At 36.5% G+C, this 25,365-nt stretch overlaps 1 long non-coding RNA gene across 1 annotated transcript; it reads left to right on the top strand.

The window, feature by feature from the left end:
• The first annotated feature begins 19,583 nt into the window (after positions 1–19,583).
• LOC308694281 lies at positions 19,584–24,886 on the top strand. Its single transcript, XR_014030574.1, has 3 exons — positions 19,584–19,718; positions 23,013–23,099; positions 24,832–24,886. It is a non-coding gene; the product is annotated as an uncharacterized lncRNA (long non-coding RNA).
• The last annotated feature ends 479 nt before the right edge of the window (positions 24,887–25,365 follow it).

Here is a 25,365-nt window from a genome sequence, read left to right as displayed (position 1 = left end):
CGTTTAACTCTCTCTTTTCCAGCACTTTAGACACAGTTGCTCCGTTGCGCTTAAAGAAGATTAAAGAAAATAGTCCAACGCCGTGGTACAACGAGCACACTCGGGCCCTTAAGAGAGCAGCCAGAAAAATGGAGCGCAACTGGAAGAAAACAAAACTAGAGGTATTTCGCATTTCATGGAAGGAGAGCTCAATTACTTACAGAGAGGCTTTAAAAGCTGCTAGATCTGCTTATTTTTCAACCCTATTAGAAGAAAATAAACATAATCCTAGGTATTTATTTGAAACGGTGGCTAAACTAACGAAAAATAAAGCTTCAAGCACCGAAGTTTCCAAGCAACACAGCAGTAATGACTTTATGAACTTCTTCACTTATAAGATTGATAATATCAGGGACAAAATTATAACTATGCAACCGTCTACTACAGTATCGCATCAGGCAGTGTATTGTAGTCTCCCTGAGGAAAAATTTGATTCATTCGTTGCTATAGGAGAGGAAGAATTTACTAAACTCGTTAAATCATCTAAATCGACAACATGTATGTTAGACCCTATACCGACTAAGCTACTGAAAGAGATGCTTCCAGAGGTCATAGATCCTCTTCTTAATATCATTAATTCATCTTTGTCTCTAGGATACGTACCAAAAAACTTTAAGCTGGCTTTGATTAAACCGCTTGTTAAAAAAACGCAACTTGATCCTTCAGAATTAGTCAATTACAGGCCGATCTCGAATCTACCTTTTCTATCAAAGATATTAGAAAAGGCAGTATCCTCACAACTGTGTTCCTTTCTTGAAAGAAATGTTATCTGCGAGGATTTCCAGTCCGGATTTAGACCGTACCATAGTACCGAAACAGCTCTCGTTAGAGTCACAAATGATTTGCTCTTATCATCCGATCGTGGTTGTATCTCTCTATTAGTGTTACTCGATCTTAGCGCTGCATTTGACACCATCGACCACAACGTTCTTTTAAATAGATTAGAACATTATGTTGGCATTACGGGAAATGCACTAGCATGGTTTAAATCATACTTATCTGACCGTTATCAGTTTGTAGCAGTAAATGATGAGATGTCTCATCGATCACAAGTTCAGTATGGCGTACCACAAGGCTCAGTACTAGGACCGCTGCTGTTCACTCTGTACATGCTACCATTAGGAAACATCATTAGGAAACATGGCATTAGCTTTCACTGTTATGCCGATGATACTCAGCTCTATATTTCTTCAAAACCTAACGAAACTTATCAATTCACAAAATTAACGGAATGCATAGCGGATATAAAAAATTGGATGACTTGTAATTTCCTACTTCTAAATTCTGAAAAAACAGAGTTTCTAATTATTGGACAAAAAACTTCCTCACGTAATAACCTAGAATACTGTCTAACACTTGATGGCTGCTCTGTTAAGTCTTCGTCGTCGGTTAGGAACCTGGGTGTGCTCTTTGATACCAATCTTTCATTTGAAAGTCACGTGTCTAGTATCTGTAAAACTGCATTTTTCCATCTTAAAAATATATCTAAATTACGTCATATGCTCTCATTGACAAATGCGGAACAATTAGTTCATGCGTTCATGACCTCAAGGCTAGATTATTGTAATGCTCTACTAGGTGGTTGCCCTGCACGCTTAATAAACAAACTACAGCTGGTTCAAAACGCAGCAGCTCGAGTTCTTACCAGAACCAGGAAGTATGACCATATTAGCCCGGTTCTGTCAAAACTGCATTGGCTCCCTATTAAACATCGCATAAATTTTAAAATATTGCTGATTACTTACAAAGCACTGAATGGTTTAGCTCCGCAGTACTTGAGCGAGCTCTTAACGCATTATAGTCCGTCACGTCTATTACGATCTCAAAATTCCGGCCAGTTGATTATACCTAGAATATCAAAGTCGACTGCTGGCGGTAGATCCTTTTCCTATTTAGCACCAAAACTCTGGAACAGTCTTCCTACCATTGTCCGGGAAGCAGACACACTCTGTCAGTTCAAAGCCAGATTAAAGACACATCTCTTTGACCTAGCTTTCACATAATACATTATAGACTTCTATAATTTAATGTTATGCTGCATAGATTAGGTCAGCCGGAACCGGGAACACTTCCCAAAAATCCTGATGTACTCGTTACATCATGAGAAGAATGGCATCTACGCTAATTTTAGTGTCTGTGTTTATCCCAAGGTGTTTCCTGCAGCCTGCCGGATCCAGGCCGTATCCAGATCTGACGAAGGACCTTCGCCTGGACCGATGACAACGCAGTGCTGAAGTGCCAACTAGTCTCTCCCTATGGAGGATCCCACTACCACTCTACAGATAAGGCGTTGTCGGGAAAATTCGTCTCGCGGTCCTACCCCAAAGCAACAAATAAAATAAAATTCCTTATCAAAATTTATAAGGAAAGACAAGTATTTTGTTTAGGCTTGGCTTGTAGGGAATTCCAAACCTGCGTATATTCAAACGCACATAACTATAGAACCCATTCTAAATGCGCATGTGACCGCCATCAGCGTTTCTCACAGGTTCGCGTTTAAAGTCTGTGTAGAGAGAATGGTGTCGTCTTAGCGGCCCCTAATTTAATAACAAATGATCATTGCGACGGAACCAAATCAATTAAAACTAACTTTAGATGGAAATAACTTAACTCTGCTGTAAAGCCGAAACAATCTCTGTTACCTTAAATTATACGCTTATCTCTGTAAAGCTGCTTTGAGACAATCTACATTGTTAAAAGCGCTATATAAATGAAGATGACTTGACTTGACTTGCTAGCCTGTTCCAAAGCCGTTAAAAAACCATAGACAGTTGAATGCTGAAGAGGAGCCTCGCCTAGCCTCTGAAGGAAGTGACTTGGAAGGACCAGTCCTGCCAAGGAAGTATCCTTGACATTGAGAAACAGCTTCAGTGTTTCATCCGTCCCGCATTTCAATCGTCCCGCCTCTCCCCTACTGTTTCAAAACTACTTACAACTAAATTAGCCTACTTTTAGTGTATAAAAGTATACTTTTAACTAAGCATACTGTAAGTGTAACAATAGTAAACTTTGAGTACACAACTAGTTTTTATTATTGAATTTGAATTTTATTATTGAATCTTACCGTTCTTTTTTAAAAAAAAAAAAAAAACGTTCCCGTGAGCTGGTGCACTGTCAAAAGGAGTTCAGGTGGAAACATCGGACGTATATAGTTCCGGCCAATGATCGGGCGTAACCATTCTGGTTTCTGCTCCGGGGGACCTCCAAGGACTATTATTCGCTTCCTTTTCTTTTGTTTATGTATAAGAAGTACATTTATAAAGTGTCATACTATCATTTGATAGTATTATTTGAAGTGTTTGTTTATGTATATTTGATCTTTTCATGTGATCTTTTCATATTTGGCCATTATGTCTGCGTATCCCCCTTTTTGTGTTAATTGATGCTGATCACCAATGTATACATTTGTTAATTGTTTCTGTATGGGAGTGGTGTTCTGTGAGAGAACAGGGGCCTGTACCATGAAGGTAGTTGAACAACTGAAACTCGGGGTTACAGGATTAGTTTTGAGTTGACAAAACCAAACCGATGCAATCAGGCTTTATTGGTACCATGATGCAGCTCATCAACTTTCTCTGTCAACTCAGGCTTTGATCCTCAAGCTATGATTACTCCACGCGCGTGTGCACCAAAAAGAATGACGTCGACACTGAACAACCAATCGCGGGTCGCGATTTTTCCGCGGAGGAGCAAGAGATAATCATTCATAATTACAATGAATTTAGATATGTATTTCAAGCTCGAAACAATACGTTCTCTGCTGCAAAAGCAAGAGAAGACTGTTGGAGAAAGACTGCTGATTGTTAATGCGTAAGTTAAACAAATACGTTCTATATTTATGTAAATGTATAGCCTATATGTAGGCTATGTGTAGCCTATGTGTAATATAGCCTATAGCCTATTTTTGTAATATATAAAAAATGAGCATGTATGTACTAAGAATGATTAATATTCATTGATTTTTAGATGCAACCCAAACTCCAAATGTTTTTGGCAGCAGATAAAGACAAAATATAAAATATAATTCAAAGTGGTGAGTATTTACCACAACCTTTTATTATTTTTGTGAACATTTTATCACAAACACTTGTTTGCAGCAAACAGAAATAAAGAGTTAAATTCAGAAAACCAGAATACACTGTGGCGGAGGAGTTGGCTCTGAGTAGGCAATAAGGGACGGCCGATTATGGATGTGATTACAAGTGCTGTACAATCTGCCCCTGGTGCTGGCTCCTCTAAGCAAGTAACACTGGGTATGTGTGCAATACATTACTACTTTTTTAAGTTTTAAATATGGCTGACTGTATGTTCTGCAATAGAGGGTGAAGCCAGCACACATACACACAGTCTCCCACACAGAGGTCAGTATACAGCAGACAGAACACCAAACATAACCTGCTTTACAACAGTTATGCTTTACATTGGCCTATTTTTATTTCTTAGGGCGGAGGAAATGATGAAGACACTCTGCCTGTGTATTCTCAGACAGGGACGTGCACAGAAATTTTGAGGGGCAGGGGCTCAAGTGAAATAAAGGGCACTTCTCATAATTAAGTTTTTTTTTTAAACAAAAAAGTATATATATTAACGCAACTCTGACTTCCTTTTAAAAAAGAAAAATAATTTAAAAAGTTAATCAGTTCACACAGAAACCATGGTCTACTTAGTATTCACTATATAGAGCAGCAAAGGAAACCATTCCGCAATGTGCATGTTTTGAAAACATTTTCTATGCTACTAGTTTCAAGTATATATTTAGAATAACCTAAATAACTGCATCAAGCAGAGGGGCGTGTTTTACTAATAATTTGTTTATTTTTGCACAAGGCACTACATCATTTTAATTATTTTGGTGTTATCAGAATACATAACACTTTAAAATCAACACAAATATTCACTCTAAACTGAAGAGGGCTGTTGCTGCTATTTTGTTACAGATAGCAAAATCTACTAATTTATTAATTACTCATAAATAAAAAGTTAATTTATAAATATTGTTATTTTTAATGTTTAATGTTAACTTATTTCTACTCAGTTTTATTTATTAATGTACCAGATGCAGTTACTCAGATTTACTACATTTTTTAGAGTGTATCCTCCATCTGTTTGCATCTGTAGATTTCTTCTAAATTCACCAATTTAGATTTCTAAATTTCAGGGAGAAAGACTTTTGATGTAAGTCATTACTGGGGACGTTCTGTATGCAAATTAGGCATCAACTAGTTAAAATGTGCACATTTGCATCTAATTGACAGGGTAATGCAGGTAAATAGGATAAACAAAATAACTAAAGCATGTCACCTGGTGGTGATATATGCTTATTTTATTACTTGGCTTGGTTGAATTCCAATGTAGAATGTGGTCTGTTATTTCCATAGACTGTAAAGGTTATTTCTTGATAACAGACCGCTGTGCGGAGTATAACAGACCGTTGACATGAAAAACAGAGCGTTGCTATGGACTCACAGGATTCTAACCGTAGAGACGGAGCGTACTATTTTCTTTAGCGGAAGCAATACAATCAATAAACTCCCTTTTAAATTAATTTTTTGTGTCAAATTAATTATTTATTTGGTAGATTTATTTGGGATATATATTATTAACAGGAATATATATTATTTTTCAAAAATAAAAAAAAGCACCCCAGAAAAAAGGGCACATTCTCTTCAGGAATAAAAAGGGCAGGTGCTCAAGCCCCCTTTGATGTCTATGTGTGCACGTGCCTCTGTTCTCAGACACTTGCTGATGTGAATGCACTGGGCTTTTTATTATGGAAAACATTTCAATGTGTGGCATAAAAAAGCGACTGGCCCTTACACATCTCTTTTATTGTAGGATTTTTCACAACCTGCCCCAGAAACTGAGGCCTCTACCTCAATGGGCTTCAGAAGAAATGTGAACAAGGTAGGCTAAAACTGATCTCAGTATCTATCTATCTATCTATCTATCTATCTATCTATCTATCTATCTATCTATCTATCTATCTATCTATCTATCTATCTATCTATCTATCTATCTATCTATCTATCTATCTATCTATCTATCTATCTATCTATCTATCTATCTATCTATCTATCTATCTATCTATCTATCCTTTAGTATGAATATTTATTAATGCAACTTTGTCTTGCTCTCTTTCTCCCTCTCATCCCACAAAACCAACAAAAGAGTTTGAGACCTATGTGCAGTTTCAATGTGCTTTTATTAAGTGTAATATTGTATGGTGATTGCATCTACACCAGCTGGGTGGTCAAGTGTGATCAGGTCAGTTTCATCGGGGAGAAGCTGGTTTTGTGGTGTTTCTCGCTCCTTACTGGTGGCTATATTGTGCAGAATGGCACATGCAGCCACTATCTGTGATGCCCGCTCTGGTGACTCTTAAGGGCCGAACACAGTTAATGTGCCTTTAGGAGGCCAAAGGTCATCTCTATCTTCACTCTTGTTTGAGGGCCACAATAGCTGCTTTCCGACCAAGTAGTTACAGGAACTTAGTTCTAGGAACTGTCCACTTCTAAACAGTTTTAAGAACTACTCTCCCCCAAACTCGGTTTTGCTGTTTGCGTTCGCACTGGCCAAGTGGCCATAGGAACTGGTAGGAGGGGGTAAGAGAGTGACGCAAGCACGGTGACTTTTATTTTGACAGCGTGACGGACCTTTATTTTGGCGGCGCTGAGAAAGCCAGAGCTAACAATGCTCGCATTCTCTGTGTTTATTAGTTAGCGATCTGTCTAACAGTACTGTTTAATATCTTATTAGATAGAACTGTTATAGAAAGTAGACAGTATATGAAAAAAGGTTATTAGCCTACATAATCATGTTTGGCTTGGTCACCTCAATGTTGCGTTGGATTTTCTTCTTCAGCATTTAAGGTTTAGAGACCCACCTATCACTGTTTTCCATGTTTGTATAGTTAGTTTATGGAGTAAATATATAGGCTATAATCTGTGTGTTTACATTCTAGCTGTTTTAAAAATGGCGGGTGCTGGTGTTCCGCGTGCGTTCGGTCAATCAGCTAACACTAAACGTCACGGATAGTTCCTATAGTGCTGGTTTAGACCCTACTCTGAAGTAGGACCTAAATTAGTTCCTACAAATGAAGTTCTTAGAACTAAAATCGTTCCTAGTTCCTGCGGTGCGAACACGCCGACATCCGGGTACTATAGACAATAGCTCTAGGAACTGTGAAAAGGTTCCTCCGGTCGGAAAGCGGCTATTGAAGCGGTGTTGTGGCCTTATCTGAGGGTCATGATAGGGGGTTATTGTGTAGGTTTTTCTATCTCAGTTCAAATTAACAGTGTTTTGTATTGTACCAAACTTAACTTGCTTTCCTCAAAGCGCTGACACAACACAGACTAACGGAAAATTTGAGTCAAGCACTGAGCCAGGCCATTTGGCATCCAAACTTGATCATATGTTCATGACCACAAGTCGTAAGCAGATGAAATGTTTAGTAGATCATTATTATATCTGTTAATGTTACTATTAATTTAAAGATTCATCTCACAGAAAATAATCATCTAACATATTCCCATCATCTCTACCTGAACATTATGGCTGTGATAGGACTTCCTATTAACATAATCTGCCATGTTCCCTAGAGCTGTGAAGACTGGAGCAATAGACTGCATACATGTTGCAATGACTTGGGAATCCCATCATAAGATTAACAGAAGAATAATAAAAAAGATTCAAAATAATTCTTAACGTATTATATTTGTGAAATTTGCTTTTTGAAAAAAAAAAAAAAAAAGTGTTCATGTGATGTCACCCTATCAATATATCTTACTGGCAATTTTATAAAAGCCCTCTTTTATGGACATGGTCGATAAATGTCCGGGGAACACTATTAATGAAACTTTTCATGAAGCCTACTCCTGCAGGGCGAGGACCTTGCGAATGGTTTGACAAACATACCATATTTTCCCCTAGCACAGAAGCTAGGGGAAAACATATTATGTTTTCCCCTGTCTTCTGAGCGTCACCCACCGTGCAAGTATGTACCACTTGCAAAAAAAAAAAAAAAAAAACGCAACGCAATACAATTTGCGGTACAGTAAGTGCATGAATTCGACGTGTTAAATTCTTTATGTGCGGCTCAAGAAGTTCGCAAAGATAAGACATTCCTTCCGCAGAAAATCTGTATCTTTCATACAAGTAGGCTAGGCTAACTATCAGTTAAGGCAAGGGGATTTTGTCTGGCTAAAAACTCTTTCTCTATGAAGTGCTCGTCAAACAATTTGCGCTGATATGTCCACCGGATTTGGAAGAAAAGGTGAAGTCATTGCAACAGACACTTGGAATAAGTTACGTCACCTATATGTTTCTTTGCTCTCAGCTGATTGGTCAAACTTCAGTCTGAGATCTTGAATCCAGAACATAACCTGCCCCGGAGCAGGTTAGCCGTGCAGCGTAAGAACACCGATTAAAGCCGAGCTACTTTCATAGTAGCCTACCTAAAACCCAGGGTTGGCGGAAACTAAGCTGAAACATAGCTGGCTAGCCACCTAATCCGGCTTCATGGTACAGGCCCCAGGTCAGTCCCTAGACATCTGTAATTGTTTAAAGGAATACTCCACCGTCTTTTCATATTAAACTATGTTATTCCCTTAACTAAGACGAGTTGATACATACCTCTCTCGTCTCAGTGCGTGCACTCAATCGCTCTGGCGCGCGGCGAAACTTTGTTCACTCAGTTCATTCAATACGGGCCAAGCAGAGAAGCTACTAAACACCTCCACGTTTTCCCTATTTAAACACAGTTACTCGCGTAGTGTAACTCGACCTAGGACGGTGACACAAAACAAAACGTTGCGCTTTTCTAAGCGTGTAAAATGGATAACTATATTGTACGGCGGAATACCATAGCAAGTGCTTATGAGCACTTCGACTTGGCGGGGTGATATCTTCACTCGTGAAAAATCCTCTCACCGGCCCCCGCTCCCTCTGGTGAAGATATTGCTCCGCCAAGACGAAGACACATAAAACACATGTCTTACCTTTTTGTTGCAGTGCAATTTTTATTGCATGAGTGTATCGGTTTGCTGACAACACTACAGTCCTTTTTTTTTTTTTTTTTTGCTGCTTCCATTCTCCTGATTGCTATTATTTAATTTCTTCGTTAAAAATTAGGGCTGTCCAAAGATTAATCGCATCCAAAATAAAAGTTTGTGTTTAAATAATATATGTGTGTGTACTGTGTATAATTAAATTTGTATATATAAATACACACACATGGATATATTTAAGAAAAATTTATATATAAACAAATTATATTTATATATAATATAAATTATATATAAATATATACAGTATATGTATGCAAATAGTTCTTAAATATATACATGCATGTGTGTGTATTTATATATACAAAATAATTATACACAGTACACACATATTATGTAAACACAAACTTTTATTTTGGATGCAATTAATCGCGATTAATCTTTTGACAGCCTTATTAAAAATACATCCAGGGAAGATTGAATAGACCTGTTTCTTTTCATTTTTACTCAGTATCTGCCAGCTAATCAAAAAGACACGCAATTAAGTGATGCAATAAACTGCGGCTGCGCACACTCAATCCACACAATTATTTTTTATAATACTACTTTTGTAATAATGTATACATGTATGTGACCATTTAAAATCTGCAATTGTGTTTTCGAAGTTGTTAAAATAATAATAAAAACACGTTGTTTTTTTCTGAAGTGGGATCCAATCAGAGAAGTCGGCGTAAGATCATAAGAGCAGCGCTCATCGTGCATGGTCACTTATTGCGTGTTTTGCCTTTGGATTTATTATCAAATTAATATTATAATAATAATAATAATATATATATATATATATATATATATATATATATATATATATATATTTATATATATATATTTATATATATATATTTATATATATATATATATATATATATATATATATATATATATATATATATATATATATATATATATATATATATATATATATATATATATAATTTTTTTTTTTTTTTTTTTTTTTTAATCAATTTTATTGCACTGAAGTATGAAGTAGCCTATAGCAAGAGTAGGAAAAGTCACAAAGTCTCATGCCGTTTGGATGAAAGGAATTTCATAAATAAATAAATATGCCAAAATTGTACAGTGGGAAACCGTCATATCATCATATCATGTAAACTGCATTTATGACAAACAAAGAACTACACAGATGCATATATATATATATATATCATAACGATCTATCAATAATTGCACACACGTTGTCCTCTGCTTTTGTTCTGACACTGCAGAGATAATACTGGGAGGAGCCGGGTTCATATGACTTTTAACAACATGAGGCGATCACGAATTAGTGTACAGTTAATAGCAAATTTTTAGGGGGGCTGGGTGGAAATTTAGGGGGGTTAAAGCCCTCTAAAATCTTTAACGAGCATCATCATTAGCTGATGTTTTATCTGAACTCTGACTGCTAGGGTATGGCAACTGTATTGTATTGATGTATTATATTGATGTATTAACATCAAATAACCACTTTTGGACAGTGATGAGATGTTTATTATTCTACTTTTTGTTGTTGAAAACTATATCACATGATCATTTTTGCTTCTGTCTTTCTTTGCAACAAATTACGTGCTATGGTAAAAACTGTCACACAAACCACAAACTCATCAAAAAAACTAAGTGTCAAACTGCCCAACTAAAGGAAACACTGGTCAATCTGGTCAAACATTTTCACTGGTCAAACATTTTCAATAAATCGTCAACATCTGTAGACGTCTGACAGAAATAAAGTCAGTCTGGTTAGTAATAAGTGAAGCTGGTAATGCTGTTTGTGGAGTTGTTTAATCCTCCTCTTCTGAGATCTTCGGAGATTTTCTTTTATCTTCAGTTGATTTCATCTATAAGGCTGTGGCTGGAAGTCAGTTTTAGTTCTTGTGTTTCTCCTTTTTTCTGTTCTTGTTGTTTCTCTTTCCTTCAGTGATTCTGCTTGTTGACAGCAGGTGTTCATCATTAATGCCCAATCATCACTTAATCACTTAAGTATCTCATTAACTTAATATATTATATTAGGCCCCGATCACACTAACGCGTTTTTCAGGTTCGAAAACGCGAGGCACGCAGCACTTACCATCACACAGAACGAGCAGTGCGCTGCATTTTTTATGCTGCTAGTGTTGTTGTTTAATTATTTTCAGGGAAATGACTTCAAAGATATTTGACATCAGAAAAAATTAGACTTTATTAACAAACAAAGCCGAGTGTCCCTCTGCAGAAAAGACCCTCCAGAAAAATTGCCCAGCAAACGTATATACCCTCTCCTTGTCCCAAACATGGTAATACATTCTATAGGTATTTTGAGAAATAGTTTTGTACCATGTGACATTACTGAAATAGAATTTTCTGCTGTAACAACAGCTTGTGCTCTCAGGTTCCAAAGTCAGCCAAAGTCACCCACAGACAAGGAAATAATAGTGTACAAAAACCAGTTAAATTACTTATTTTCTAAATAATAAAATCTTCAACATTCCCTCCTCTGGGGCTTATTTAAGCCCCACATTCGCTATCCTTTTCCAGAGTGTAGTTTCAAAATCCAGTCCCCTCAGTTATACTACCTTAGTGACTAAATTATGTCACTCATTCTTATTTTCAATGACTGAAATTATGCCACCATACTCCGGAGGAGCAATCGAGCCAAACATCTTTCTCCATACATTTTTCTTTCTTTCAGTTGTTTTTTTCTTTTTCAATGGAGAAAGTAAAAGACTCGAATCCTCCCTAATCAAAAATCAAACATTGTTACAAGTGTGTGGATGAAATTGGTTCAGCATTGTCTTATTGTCACAGTTATGTAGAATATGTCAAACACAAAAATCCCTTATACAGTTAAGAGTTCTCTTGCGGTGTAGATATCCTCTTCGACCCAGACACCCAGGATCTGGCTTATTCATTTTCTTCTTCATCCTTATCCGAGGTACTTCAATCAACTACCAATGATTGTAAATCTTAATTTGGTTTATAAGCTCAATCTTAATAATATATGATTTATTTGCCCTCTCAAATTAGTTTTCATTATCTTCTTAATATGGGAAGTACACAACAGAATAATAACCCTCTTTCAATATTGCAACTCCAAAAAACATTTCTAATCTTTTAAATCAGGCTTTCCTTAACTTTTTTTATTCAATTGCAAAGTCATTCTACTTTTTTCATGTAATTGTTTTCATTATTATAAAGGCAAATCATTATAATAAATCTTTGCTGATTATAGATGAATAAATGCATGTTTATTTCGCATAATCCATATGAATTTTGATTTAATATAGAAGTGAGTAAAAATAACTTTTTCTCTTTTTTATTCGCTTCTTAATTCTATGAAAGAATATCAATTCTTAAATTTGAAGAATCAATCTTTTAGTCAGTCATGTTTTAGTTGATGAACAACCATAACACTGCGGTGCAGCTACATTAAATCACAATTTTCTTTGTTATAACGTTTTACATTTCAAATTCTGTCTACTTTATTACCAAATTTAAACAATAAATATCTCACGTGTTGCAGCTTTTTCTCATTATAGCTCCTCAGTTCAAGCATTCCTTAACTGAATACCTTTTCTTCCTTTCTACTAATTTCTAAATGAACTATCATGAATAAACTTAATTATGTCACATGTAATCACTCAAACTAAGAAAGCTTTAAGAGCAATGTTACATTTACTTCATAAAAGTCATTCAATGAACTCATTAGACAATTAGAAAAAATAACTCTCGAAAATAACTTTTTATACTATCTTACATATTCATTGTATGGTCATTTCTTTTTTCTGTATAACTAAATGAATCTATACGTTCTCAACCATTTCAAACATAAAGCATTATAACTTAATTATTGTTAAAACTTCCTTTTCTGTAATTTAAGTTTCTGCATACAATTAATGTTAATCTTCAATTTTTCTGGAATAACTGCTGACCCATTATTTAAACTTAATTCTGTTAGAATTTATCTAAGGAATACTATTTAAATCTAAGGAATACTTCTCTGGTAATATTTAATTACTTCTTCTGACCCTCCTCTGTTAATCTCATTGCCTTTACCCATTTCTATCTTGTTCATATAATTCATTACCAAGAGTTTTATTAGTCCTTCTGGTACTGATATATAGCCTTATTTGTGTCACTGTTCCTTTCTTACCTTTATTTTTGTCGCAAATTTCTCTTGTGTACAGTCAAAAATTGCAAAAAATGCCTTTTATTTAATTTTCCTTATTCTTTTTCCTTATTCTTAATTTAGCCTTTTAATTATTGTCCTTCCTTATTCTTTTAATCCCTCCCCCCTTGCGCAAGGGAATACCTTGCGCATCATTTGAGAATATTCAAAAGTATGTTTTTGTGCAATAACCTGTCATTCTTACCCCCCTCTGGTACCACCATATAGATTGTTCATAAGGCAATAATCTACATGGTATTGAACAGTCTATATGCTATAACAATTTGTTTGTTATTGAATTTGAACAATTTCCATCTGAGGTGGTCGTTCTATTAGCACCATTTAAAATACATTTAATTAGTCAAATAGCATATTGAATCAAATCATAATTCAAATCATAAATGAAATCAAATATTTGTTAATAGCCAGTGTTAATCTTTCTTTAATTTTCAACTGTAGCCTTAAATTAATTATGTATACCCGTTTTATTGACAAATAACATTCGAGTACCCATTATGATCTATTTTAAAATGTCATTTAGGTCTATTTGTATTTTCCTTCATGACTTGTCTTAATTCGCACTGTGCTATGACAGTTACTTGAATTAGTCGCTTATCATTTATTATTTTCATTTGTTTTCTGATTTTTCATTATCGTTTTTACGTTGTTTTTGATATATTCTTTAATTCAATAATTTTTCTTTCTGGGGTTATCATTAAGTTGCTACTAGTATATTCAATGGCTTTAACATTACATTTAAAGACAGTTTGGTAGATTTTGACTATTGTTTGAACTTGTACTCATCTCTGTTGATTTTCTCTTCTTTGCACAACTCCTTGTAAGTTTCTTATTCTGCAACTTTTCATTTAAAGTTCTTCTTGTCATTTGCTTCTTTTTCCATTCATGTTGATCATTTTGTTAGCCGTCTTAACAGTCATTACATGTTTCACCAGGGTGACTCTTTACGAGCCGTTGCATGGACTTCCCTCGGAGGTGAGGGGGCTGTTACTAGCACAAGCCCTCTTGATCCCTCACTTCCTGTTGTGGCGAGTAGAGGCTTGTTGGTGTGAGTTGTTGCAATTCGCTTTTTCCTTTTCTCTCATTGGCAAGGAAAGGTCATTGTCAGCATGTCCTTGAAACCTCACTCGCTGTTGTGGGGGTTTCCTGGAGTCGTTTGGCGTATTTTAAGTTGAGAGCCATGGACTCAAATGTCAGTTGCTGATCAATGTTCAAGCTTCTTCTGAGATGACAAGGCACTGTCACTGGTTCTTTTTGTTTGAATCGTCCCAGAAACCTTCCTGGAATTGAACTGTTCTCATTTGTGAATGAAACCTTCATTATTTCTGTTAGTTCAGTTAGTGACAACAACAATTTAAATCATCTGCTCATCTGGCCCATTGTCCTTCTTGGTGTCATCTGTAAAATGATCATGTGGGCTGAGTGGTGTTCTGGCCTCTTTTGTGTGTTTTCTGCTCATTAGCAGTAGGGCTTTACCCCTATATTACTTTTTACAATTAGTCAATTCAGCTCAGTTATCTCATTGTTTTGAGTCCCACTATCAGCATACTAGTTATCAGGCATCTTGGACAACACTCAACCCACTTTGCTAAAAGACAAAAGTTACAAGACAATATTTCAGACTTTTGACAAAACGTCAGCTCCTTCATGATATGCTGAAAAGAAAGTCAGATGTGTTATGCTCCATCATGATATTCTGAAAGGAAAGTCAGATTTGTTAGGCGCTGCGCAAAATGTAGTATCATTTTGTTTTCTTTTACAATTTTTTTTCCCATTTTCTTTTTCTATTGTCACTATAGTTTCGACCAGGAAATTAACCAAATCCATCCATGGTCATTATTTTATTGGGCAGAATATGCCCTGTGGGCCCACATATGAAATTTAGATAGAGCTGTAGGCAAAATAATTGATTTGCCTTAGTGTACACCATCTCTCACTCATTCATACTTAATCACTCATGGCCATCACACATTCTTCTTCCACAGGTTGTGCTCTAAATGCGGAACTTATAATTTTAGCTGTGGAATTCCAAAGGTCTGACAGACAACATCACAGCACAGCTACGCACCACTATTCAGAATTGTCAGTTATCTTAATGCTTAGATTAACACCGTTGTTATAATCCCTTTTTTCTTTTTTCAAACTCTAATAGATTAAATATTTCAGAATAATAGACCTTAGTATGGTGCAGTTGAGAGTAAGACAGCCAATTGTAATTTCTCAAATGCATTTTACTTTTTGTTTGGTCTACTTTTTCATATTCTTTTTGTTTTTGCTCATGAGCTTCTTTAAGAATAAAATTGGAGATCTCTGCCTAATCTTGGATCCATGGCCAATAACATTTCCATCTCATTATCCCAGTTTTGACAGCATTTTTAATTTCATATTTTTGGACTTTTGGAGTTATTTATCCTTCTCCAATTTATCTCTATAAAAAATATTAAAACAAGATGGAGTGACCAGTATCATTGTTTTGCAAACAAAAATAATAATTCTTTGACATTTTGTGTCTTTCTTTTTCTTTGCCAGAGAATAATTCTATCATGCTTTTAGCCCTATAGTTGTCTAATATAATAGCCCTCACTATACCAAATCCAGCCTCAGTTTGAACTATTTTGTGAGTTCAGCACCCACTTCTCTGTATTTTCTTTTCTTATAGAGCTGGACTTGTACCTATTGAAAAAGCAGAGAGGGTTAGTTTAGCAGAGAATATAAAGAATTGCCATGAGACCAGTGAATAATCAAAATGAATTAAGTTAATATAATAATGAACTAAATTTGAAGCAGTCTCTAGAGTGTTCATTAGGTTTGTCACACCTGTGTGCCCCGTAAGGGTCAGTTCTTCTGTTTTTAGATCAGTGTTCGTTGACATGTTTTTCAGCCTTGCTGTGACTCAATGGCCATTGCAGAGTGGAATATAGGCTCTGCTGCTTCTCTGTCTCTTCTCAGTTTGGGATTTTGATCAATCCTGTAACAGTTTTGCATCTCAGGATTAGTCTTTGTCTTTAGGAAAAGTCTCAAGTGAAAGATTCACCTTTTCCAGTCTTTCCATTAACTCAGTCTTTTTGGGTCTTTTTGAACTTCAGGAGGGGAGCTGAGAACCCCTCACCCACTCTCTTCTTCTTCTCTGCATTCGTGTCTCTGCATTCATGTCTTTGCCCTTTGCCCTCTTGTTGCTTCCACAGGGCTCTGAATCCATCTGCAATTTGAACACTCAGAGATCTGTATGAATCAAATTGAACTCTTACATATAAGCTATTAGCTCTTTATATACATTCCACTTTTTTACCCTGCATCTTTTCACTGGTTCTTTTATATTAAAAATCTCACTGGTTGACCATAGCAGTTCCCTTATTCTATTAGTAAGCAGTTCTTCATTGCAGGAAAAAGCAATCTAGTTCTGTTTTTATATATCAGCAATAATATAACTCTGATGATCTGAGAATAATTCAATTAAATAATTTTCCCTATCATAAAATCAGACTTCAATCTTTCTTCTATATTTGCATGCTGTGTTCACAATAATCTAGTATGTTTCTCAACAATCATCAAGGAATTCCTCTTATTTTTTACTCTCATCAACTTCTGTAAGGTATTTTTGACTTTTGAAACTTGGTCACTCAATCTTGCTAACCTTCAGCACACTGCACCAGTTATTTTTCTCTTAACACAAACTTATTTATCTGTAATGGAATACTTTTTCCACACTGTCTTCAGGGATAACGAGATACAAATTTTAGACGTCTTCAGATATAATATATAATATATTAAGCACGTGCAATCATATTTATATTCATCTATTAATATTTATCATTACATTTATTGATTAACTATATATCTTATTATTTTAACTTATTTTATACTACTATATTCTGCTAAGCTAATATCTTGAAACAATTGTTTTCCCTTACTTTTCTTTTTTTCTTTTTCTAATACACACCATTTCAGTCCCTTCATTCACAGGTCATTCACACATTCTCTGTCCCTTCAAGCAACCAGGGTCAGAGGTCACTTATTTTCAACCACAGGCACAGTCACACAAGACACAGGATCCCTCAAACACTTAAACACACACACTATTCTGTACTCCCTGTCAGATCTGAACAATACATTAACAGATTCACTAATCAACACAGTGACACTTTTAACTATCCTATATAATTTTAGTAACCTGAGCAGTCCCTCGCATTCGAGGCGGTAACCGTTACTTTAAACCTATAGACTTTTAAAACCTCTATTTTTTCCAGCTTCACCCATAGCAGTCCTTCGTTAAAACTTTGTTTAACAAAGCGGTATCCGTGAGCTAACCATCTGTGCACATGCTATACTTCTCAAAGTAAGCACAGATAAACCACTGATATCCTTTATCAGTAAATACAAATCCTTGCGCCAAACCAGCAGTACCAGTATTCATAAAATCCTCACCGGATTGCATAAATAATGGTGAAACGCTATTGGGAGCTCCCCCGCGCCTTTACAAACTACTTGACATACAAAGACAATGCATGCAATTTTTTCTGACATCAAACATCACTTTTTAAGTTCTTTAAATTTGGAGAAGCTTTTCTTACCACATCCGGGCCACTGGTGACTAACACATACACCTTATTCAAAAGCAAAAACTGCTCACCTCAAAGTACAGCGGCCACTGTTGTCTGTGTGAGTCACCAGCGATCCCTTCGTGGCTCCTTCAGCTCCTAAGCCACGTCCTGCCGGGGTCGCCATTTGTTGTTGTTTAATTATTTTCAGGGAAATGACTTCAAAGATATTTGACATCAGAAAAAATTAGACTTTATTAACAAACAAAGCCGAGTGTCCCTCTGCAGAAAAGACCCTCCAGAAAAATTGCCCAGCAAACGAATATACCCTCTCCTTGTCCCAAACATGGTAATACATTCTATAGGTATTTTGAGAAATAGTTTTGTACCATGTGACATTACTGAAATAGAATTTTCTGCTGTAACAACAGCTTGTGCTCTCAGGTTCCAAAGTCAGCCAAAGTCACCCACAGACAAGGAAATAATAGTGTACAAAAACCAGTTAAATTACTTATTTTCTAAATAATAAAATCTTCAACACTAGGCAACCACTGAAACAGCTGTCCTGTCAGTCAAGTAAACGTCAAATCAGCCTTTTATTAACTTTATTTACTTTCTGTTAACATTGTGGTAATTACGGTTTGTTAAGTTGTTAAGCTCCTGGTAACCCGCGAGAGCACCACAAGTTTATCCTCCATCATCGCACTCTCCGGGCGTTCAAGCAACTAGCTTTCACCACTAAAACGGAAGGCCCGCGAGGCGCAGCAAGCGCATAAACAGCGCGCAGAACGCTCGCTGGAAACCAATTGAAAATAGGCGCCTCTCACTGCAAAAAACGCGTCAGGTGTGATCGGCCCCATTCACTTCACTTTTGCCATTTAACCAGAGCGAATGAGACGAGTGCGCATGTGGTGTTTGTCAACGCGCCTTTGGAGAGAAGTGAAATCGGGAAATTAGTATTGGTACCGTTCAGATATTTCAGTATCGATATTTTTGACAACACCACATTACGCCCAAACCACACCTATGAATAATGAAGCTACTTCAGACCAACCCCTTTTAGATTTGCGCCGGGCGCAAGAGGCATTTATCCCGCCGGGAAAATAGCAACAGCGCCCTAGACCTGCCCACAAAGTTACTTGCGCTTTGCGCTTGACACTTGCGTTTCAGATCATTAAAATAGGGCCCTTAATGTTTTCTTTTATCTTCAGTTGATTTCATCTAAGGCTGTGGCTGGAAGTCAGTTTTAGTTCTTGTGTTTCTCCTTTTTCTGTTCTTGTTGTTTCTCTTTCCTTCAGTGATTCTGCTTGTTGACAGCAGGTGTTCATCATTAATGCCCAATCATCACTTAATTAATCACTTAAGTATCTCATTAACTTTAACTCTGATTCAGAGTTATTTTAACTCTCTGTAGAGAGGGACCAGATGTTCTCTGAGCAGAGTTAATTTAATTTTGGGATTTTGCTATGGCAAGCAGGTGCAGAAGATGGAAGAGGCCTTCCAAGGTCTGGTGAGGTACAGTCAGGCACTGGACTCTCTGCATGGGCTGGTCCCCCGCAGCCTTGATGGCACCATCTACAGGCACCGGTGGGGACGACCTAGACCGGCTGGTCGTGTGCCCGCGGCGTGCCCGATGACACTAAGCAGTTAGCATCGTTTCTCCATGGTAATGCCTCTTTGCTCTTCAAACGGACAAACAAACAGCAGCAGCTACCATTACCACCCGTTCCCCATACTCCAGACATGCTGACCAACAACAACATCCTCTCAGCCTATCAGTCAGGCACACCTGAACGGGGCAACATCCAGTCCCGCCCGTTACCCTCCCCTCCCAAATTCTCAGCTGAGGAAGAGACTCCAGACAGGCCGCACGAGACGACAGAGGAAGGTTGGATGGAGGACTACGATTATGTCCATTTACAGGTACGCTAAAAATTAAATCATCCCAAAATGTTAATTTGTTTCCTTTTTTTTAGAACAAGATCCAGGTGTATGTTCTCAGCCAGCAATATGATCATTGATCTGCGTGTCGACCCTATGTGGGCTGTACCTGTAATCCCCACTGTGTCGAGCCTCAGACCTTCTCATCACTTAATACTTCTCATTTTGAGTCGGACAAAAATGCCTACCGAGTCAGAGTGCTGTATAGAGATGAAACAGGTATAGTTTAGTAGTTTAATTACGGTTATTATAACGTATTTGTCATCTGCTTGTATGTACCCATTATTTATCTGCTTTTCCTCAAAGCCCACATACATCTTTCTTTAGCACCAGCTGTTATGCGTCTGCTGTGTGTTCAAACGTTTTGCTGAAACTGTGCAGATAATATTAATTCTGTTCAGTCACACAGATATCTCTTCATCTTTCAGATGTCATGCAAATGATATTTGTTATTATAAACTGTATGATAATTTAGTATTTTAAAAAACAATGTACATCTGTATTATTTATATATTTTTATTTATTTAATATATTTTTTTAATATATATTAATATATATTTTACCTACAATAATTGTGCAATTTAACTGTCAAAGATATAAATACAGGCACATATGACTTCTGTAATGTCCACAACTGAAAATGGCTGAGTTTCACTGTGATATTTTACTGCCACCCAATGGATTGAATGGAAACTTTTCAGTGCACATTGTTTGAAGTCAAAGAATGGATGGATGGGATGCACATGCACTTTTGTTGTTTTTTAAAGAATGGTGGGAACATTTGCATGCCAGTTGTGACTTCATGTAATAGCAAAGGCTTATCTTATGAATATGAATTTGGTTATGCACAAATAATTTAACATGATCTTGATCTTTTTTTAATCAAATCAAGTTGACACATTTTTGAACATGCATTACAAACTGTAATTTATGGAGCTAAAAGAGTCTCAATAAAGATAAATGCACAAACTGCATTCACATATGCACACACAGGATACACAAATGCACACACATGATTCATAAATACACACACAGGATACACAAATGCGCACAAAATTCACAAATGCACACACAGAATTTAAAAAGCACAGAAGATTCACAAATGCATACAAAATTCAGAAATGCACACAAAATTCATAAATACACACAATTCAGAAATGAAAACAAAATTTACAAATGCACACAAGATTCACAAATGCTCAGGACAAGATTCAGAAATGTAGGCTATTTCTGATGCACACACAAATATATCTTGATTTACAAACTGCTTGCGGTCTGTGAACTTCACTGCATTTGTGTGTGAATTTTGAGACTCCCCTGACTTGGCTCGACACACAAATGCCTTTTTTTAAACAGGGAATGTCCTGTGACCAATCAGATACCTCCCTTGTTTTAGCCAATCACAAGAACGCACCCCACGTGGGGGATTGTTTACTTATAAGCCAATCACATGAAGTGCGGGCGCGGGCGAGAGCGCGACAGCGAGGTGGGTGGAGTTCTGCCAGTTGGTTGAGACCAGAGCCATAGAGAGAATGAGTTGCGACACTCTTTGATGTCGCCGCTATGGCTGTCACGTGGTTCATGTAAGCCCCAATAGTTCTAAAACATACGCTGGCTGTCATGCTCTTCTATGGGACAGACAGCAGCGATTGCATTATTGAACGGTAAATATAAAATAAAACACACACCCAAGTACTTTTTCAGCTGTTATTGCATTTTGTTAATGTCAGTTTTGCATTTGGAGATAAGTTTTAGGCTATATTTTTGGAGGGAAAAGCTCAGTCTTCATGTTCGCATGGGTAGTAGCACTGGCTTTAGCGGCTCTAACTTAACTTTTCCATATCATTAATCTGATGATGGACGTCTCATGATATTTATTTTAGCACAACTGGGCTGTATTAGGCTATTGATTCCCGTGATTTTGCTTATAAATTTTGATTCAGCCATTAGCCTACCTTCATGATCACGCAAAGAGGTCTGCCGTGGTGGTCCGTTCAGAGTTCGCTTAAATATTTTTTATTAAACAATGACAGACAACAAAAATGTGTGCTTGTGTGGGTGTGTGTGAACAAGAAAAACAAAAACCAGGGGCAGGTGATCCACAGGACTGGTGATCCCATAACAATCCTAGAGGTCCAGCATTGTTCTCACAAGCCGCTTCACTCAAGACAATAAAACATAATGAAAAGTTAGTATATCCCAAAAAATTAAATTAAATAAAAGTTGCTATAAAGGTGGTAGTGATTCATTACCGAACTCTTACTGTCACAGCTGACGAAGTCGCACTAGCTAGCAGGCAGTGCTTGAAAATTGGTTGAAACAACCAACATAAAATATAAATAATTAAGCTGTGCATTTACAAATTAAGACCAGTATAAGCATCGCAAAGGGCCTCTGATACAACATAGACAGTTGACAAATCAAAAGAGGTCGATATTTCAGCAACTTAACTCTAGAACAACTCGACGCGCAGCAATGTAAGTGAATGGTGTCCAACGCCAAAATGACAGTGTTTAGAACTATTCCGATCTTCAAATCCCGGAAGTAGGCGGTTAAAAGCGCCGCCATTATTTACAACGGAGGTCTATGGGAGTGTCGCAACTCTTTCTCTCTATGGCTCTGATACTACTCGCCTAAGAAGCCATTTTGAGGTCTCAACCTCAACCAACTGGCAGAACTCCACCCACCTCGCTCTAGCGCTCGCGCCCGCGCCTGCACTTCATGTGATTGGCTTACAAGTAAACAATCCCCCACGTGGGGTGCGTTCTTGTGATTGACTAAAACAAGGGAGGTATCTGATTGGTCACAGATCATTCCCTGTTTAAAAAAAGGCATTTGTGTGTCGAGCCACAAATGCAGTGAAGTTCACAGACCGCAAGCAGTTTGTAAATCAAGATATATTTGTGTGTGCATCAGAAATACATTTCTGAATCTTGTCCTGAGCATTTGTGAATCTTGTGTGCATTTGTGTTTTCATTTCTGAATTGTGTGTGTATTTATGAATTTTGTGTGCATTTCTGAATTTTGTATGCATTTGTGAATCTTCTGTGCTTTTTAAATTCTGTGTGTGCATTTGTGAATTTTGTGCGCATTTGTGTATCCTGTGTGTGTATTTATGAATCATGTGTGTGCATTTGTGTATCCTGTGCGTGCATATGTGAATGCAGTTTGTGCATTTAACTTTATTGAGACTATTTTAGCTCCATAGTAATTCACCCATCTATTCATAGACTGTAAATTATTTTATAAAAAATGTATTTTAACCTTCTTTTACAGGGTAAAGAAGAGTTTGAAAAGAACCAAAGACAGCTGATGGAAAAAGGGAGCATCAAACACAATAAGACTGTGCTGGAACAACAACAGGTATGAGACTATAGTTGCTATAGTATTGAAGACATTTATGCTAACACTTTACAAAAAGGTTCATTAGTTAACAACATTAGTTAACTACATTAGTTAGCATGAACTAATAATTAACTGGACTTATACAGCATTTATTAATCTTTGTTCAGTATTTACTAATTCTTTATTAAAAACTTAACATTAAGTTAACATTAGTTAATGCCCTGTGAACTAACACGAACAAATAATGAACAGCTGTATTTTTATTAACTAACATTAACAAAGATTAATGAACAGCTGTATTTTTATTAATTAACATTAACAAAGATTAACAAATACAGTAACAAATGTTAACTAATGAACCTTATTGTAAAGCGTTACCACATTTATTTACATACTTGCTTACAAAGCCACTTGTTGGACCTTTGAAACATTTAGCTGAGCTTCAGCTTTTTAACATTAGCATTGTTTGAATTTTAGAAACTGTATTTTTTTATATACATTTATTTCCATACATACGTATACTGTATATTTTACAAAAATAAATGATCAAACAATAATTGAAAGAGTTGAAACAGCCCTGTTATATCACATACCAACCACATTATACACTTTTTATTTATTTATTCTATGCCATATATATATAATTTAAAGTGATAGTTCACCTAAAAATGAAAATTCTGTCATCATTTACTCACCCTCAAGTTGTTCCACACCTGGATGAATTTCATCTTCTGCTGAACACAAAAGAAGATATATTGAAGAATATGAGTAACCAAACAGTTAATGGGCCCCATTGACTTCCATAATATGAAAATATATACTGTATATAATGAAAGTCAATGGGGTACATCAACTGTTTGGTTACCGACATTCTTAAAAAAATATCTTCTTTTGTGTTCAGCAGAGAAGAAACCAAGAAAGAAATTCATACAGGTTTGAAACAACTTGAGGGTGAGTAAACGATTTTTGGGTAAATAGGGGTTATGCGGAACATACTTCCGGGTTCTACAAAACGGGTATAACTACTTCCGGTCGTCAGCTACTGAGGTAAACACAGCGTAGGAATGGCGAACTTTTATAGCCGGTGTTTACAGGAGCTACCCATTCTATCCATTTCAGATGTGCATCGTATTGCCAAACGGACGTCCAGAGCCCCGAGTACTCCGTTAGATAAAGGATTTTACGCCTCCTCATTTATTCATGATTATGAAGGTATGTAAGTTAGTATATGTAGCTTTTGCTAATGGCACCCGATGTAGAGTTAGCTAACTATCAGTAAGTTAAGTTTAGACTTGTTGTATGCTATCAGTAGTTTAACCCTTTATATTTGCTTGCAGACGATTAAAACAATCAAATGAAGACTGCATTTTATTTTTTTTATAATTTTTTTTTCTGATACTTAAGCATTCGTGACATTTTAATTAAAACAGAAATAAGAATTGTATTCTAAAAAAGCGAAAAATAAGTTACCTCAGAGATCACCTACCGCTGCAGATGCGTACAGCAGTGCAAACCGGAAATGCTTATACCTGTTTTCCGGTTCGACCGTTGGGCGTTCCGCATAACCCCTATTATCCTGATATAATTATACAAGTAGGCCTATTCAGATGTCATTACTTATACCTACAAATATTACATTTGATATAAATAAACATTTTATTATTCATATATTTATTTATTATGTACAATGTTCTTTATTGTTCATCTGTTAAATGCAATATTATTCACTCGTGTCCCTAACCCACAACAGCTGAAGCAGTTTGAGCGGCTGGAGCAGGAAGTCTCTCGACCAATCAACAATGACATTTCGGGCTGGACTCCGCCCGTATGGATCTGCCTGAAGTGAACATATTGCATAGACTCGCTCCCTCAGTCAAAATTGTATTGCCTACAAAATCGCATCAAGGTAAGATATAAGTGAACATTTGAACCATTGAATATATAGAGGCCTATGTAAGTTTTCTTTTCATATATCATTACATTACGTAAGTTAGCACCCAATACTTGAACAGTTTAAAGTGTAATCCGGCCCAAACCAGTTTAATTTAGCTGGCCATGGTCTTGGCTAAGCCGAAAATACATGTCCTCCAGTAAAAATGTAAAACGTAAAAATGACAATAGCCAATTCTGGCTCCATAGCTGTTTACTTAATTATATCAAATTATCAGGATGGCAGCTGTCCTCTCGCACCGTTGCTTGGTGCTAGGAGCGGTGATCAGGAACACCTGGTTGCGCAATTAGGAAATCCTACGAAGGCTACATGGTGCGTCCTTCGAAGGATGCA

This window comes from Scardinius erythrophthalmus (assembly GCF_964197995.2).
Source record: "Scardinius erythrophthalmus genome assembly, chromosome: 8".
Classification (NCBI taxonomy): domain Eukaryota; kingdom Metazoa; phylum Chordata; class Actinopteri; order Cypriniformes; family Leuciscidae; genus Scardinius; species Scardinius erythrophthalmus.
This window is presented reverse-complemented; position numbering and strand designations above follow the sequence as displayed.